The 2,813-nt window shown below is 42.7% G+C and overlaps 1 pseudogene; it reads left to right on the top strand.

Annotated features, from left to right (window-relative positions):
• The first annotated feature begins 1,610 nt into the window (after positions 1-1,610).
• LOC102489751 (ubiquinone biosynthesis monooxygenase COQ6, mitochondrial pseudogene) overlaps positions 1,611-2,813 on the top strand; it is a 4,388-nt pseudogene continuing 3,185 nt past the window's right edge.

Below are 2,813 nucleotides of genomic sequence, written 5' to 3'. Positions count from 1 at the left end.
CTTAGTATATATCAGGTCTGACAGGGAAGAGAGTGCAGGAGACCAGCAGAGCAAAACCAGCACTGGATGATTTTAGACCATAATTCATACCCTTGAGCAGGAGAGACTTTGCATTCATAATTTTGATCACATGGATTTGATTTTTAAACATTTTTTAAAGAATTATATATTATTATTTTTTAATTTGTTATAGGTAGAGAGAGAGAGAAAGACAGAAAGAAAGCTGCCTGGCTCAGGATCAAACTATGGTCAGCCATGTGGGAGTCCAGCTCCTTAACCACCTACTGGCCCCTCTCAAATGTTTAATACCTCTTTTCAAGAGAACCGTATTAAAGATATATGAAATATAAAATTGAGGAGGTATAATTATTGACAAGGAATAATGTGAAGCAGGGTTGGCTGTAGCTAGAAATAAGTCTGGGCATCTTATTCATCATGAACAGATAGTCCCTGTTGGAACAAAGTGCCATGTCAGCACAGCCCTGTCTTCAGCATCTGCAGAGAAGGACAAGAAGTTCTGGAGGAGAACTTGCTCTTAGCTGGAAAAGCTCAACTCCAGACCATTAAGTTACCACAATCCCTGACCATTAAGTTATCAGACCACATGTATAAAAAAAAGAAACAGATATGGAGGGTCAGAATAATTAGTTCAACTAGGTTTTTTGTGTTAATATTATATAGTATATATGTTAACAGATAAAACTTAGAATGTATATGTTACACTTTCATGCTTAACAAGTGAATATGTAAATAGTCTAAACCTGCCAAGTCTGAGACAAAACCATTGAGACCTCTTTGTGAATCTCACGCAATAGATTTAAAAGGAAAGGTAATTTGAAAAATAAAGAAGCTTGAATTGAACTTGTTTACCTTCCCTCTGTTACCTCTACTGTCCCTGAATCAAGGCCATTTCTCCTGTCCACCTCCTCCTTCTGCCAATGCCTTTGTGTCTGTTTTTATTCTTCCCTTTGCTTCTCTCCTAGTTAACTTTCATTCCTTTTGTGTCTTCCAAGTCCATTGTTCTCACCCACTGCATTGTCTATATCACATTTTCTGTTTGTCCCCAACTCTTTCTTCCCTTGATGTCTTTGTATCTTACCCATTGCCCCTCTTTTCTCTTCTCACCTTCTTCCTACCCTGATGTTCCCTGGAAAGAAATAAAGATGCCTTGTCCAGGATGAGCACATATCAGACTCAGGAAATATGAACATGTCCTTGCAGTATAGTTTGTGGGATGGGGTTGAGACAAGACAGTGTTGCAGGACAGGGCCAATCACTTCCCCAGAACTAGACTTGGGGGCCTCTCTGGGCAGTTACTGACAAAGGATGGCCTCTTGATAAGAGGCTCTACCTTGGACAGAGAATGATGGGCTCTCAGGAGTGGAGGCTGGGGAGTCCTAACACTGGGACTCAGGACGAGGCCCCAGGGCTTCCCTTGAGTAATGAGGCCAGGGTTGCAGAAATTAATCATCAACTGATGAGTTGACCTGGCATGGGGTGGGGATGGGTAATTATTAGGGTTTTAAGGAGGAAACAAATACATGCAGAATCTATGTGGACCACAGACAAAACAACCAAACTAAGTAATTTTAACCAGAAACACTGAAACCATGATTGCAGCAGTGCAGCACCCCAGGAGGATTTCAGGGCAATGTGAACATTTCTGCAGAGTGGAGGTGTGAGTTAGGAGACATGATGTTCACAGCGACCCCTGGACTCCAGGTGCACTGGACAGAGCAATGTGAGAGACCACCCATTCCTGAAGAGAAGCTCTTCTGGGACTACATCTGAGTGGGCAGAAATGTAGGAGACAAAGGAGAGAACTCCTAGGGTATGGGCATGGCCATGTGAGTGTGGCCTATAGAAGGGGTAAGAGGCAATAAGACGATCAACTGAAGTGCATAACATGTGCTGTTACCTTGTTGGTCTCCAGTGGCCAAGAACTTATTGCTTCTTCCCTGTGTGGACAGAACACTGAATGAATGAGGTCTTGTGGGTAGGAATATGAGTTGGGGTTTCATGTAGGAAGAGTCTAAGCTCACCCCTCCCCCTACCACCCTGGCTCATTTTCTCTCCTGAAATTTCTAAACTGGGTTCATCTGGATAGTTTTGGGTCCAGCAGGTCCAGCTGTTTCCACCTACTCACGTTAAATGTTTTACGTATTTCAAGGGAAAACCCTACAGCTATGAGGGGCTGATGCTGAGTGCTGAGGTATTTTTCATAAGAGAAAATGGTGCCTACTAGCCCTTTTACAGCCAGTGCCTGGAAGTGTGACTTGGCATGGTGGGGACCTTTGGATCAATGTGGTTTGAGATGCAAAAGTCCACATTCTGGTTCTGAGAGCAGGCTGTATAACTGTAATAATTCAAATCTGGGGTGGTCTGTGGTGGGAATGGACAACAGAATGTGACCTGACAGTTTCTGCAAATTTTACTATTAAAACAAGGTCCTTCAAACTCTTATTCCCATTTCAACCCCATTCACTTAGAAGGTGAGGTTGCAGCCTTGGGTTCAGGGCTGGGAAATTCCAGGCTGGTCCTGGACCTAAGGGCAGAGAGCTGAGGCTTTGCCTCATGAAGAACAGATTTCTCCTTGTACTCTACTAGGTATAAATTTCTTTCTCTTCTTCACATTTAACTTGTTTTGTTTCATGCTTCTTGAGATGATTTATAAATTCAAATACTTTGGAGATGAATGTGAACAGAACCCTATAATTTTTTTTTTTTTTGGAGAGGTTTTTGCTATAGGGTGTGTGTGCTCGCCAGAAAGACAGAGAGAGACAGAGAGACAGAAAGCGAGAAATCACCACCCA

The sequence above is a fragment of the Tupaia chinensis genome, unplaced genomic scaffold (genome assembly GCF_000334495.1).
Source record: "Tupaia chinensis unplaced genomic scaffold, TupChi_1.0 Scaffold000268_1, whole genome shotgun sequence".
In the NCBI taxonomy this organism is placed as follows: Eukaryota; Metazoa; Chordata; class Mammalia; order Scandentia; family Tupaiidae; genus Tupaia; species Tupaia belangeri.
Note: the sequence above shows the minus strand (reverse complement) of the source record. Positions and strands in the feature narration are given on the sequence as shown.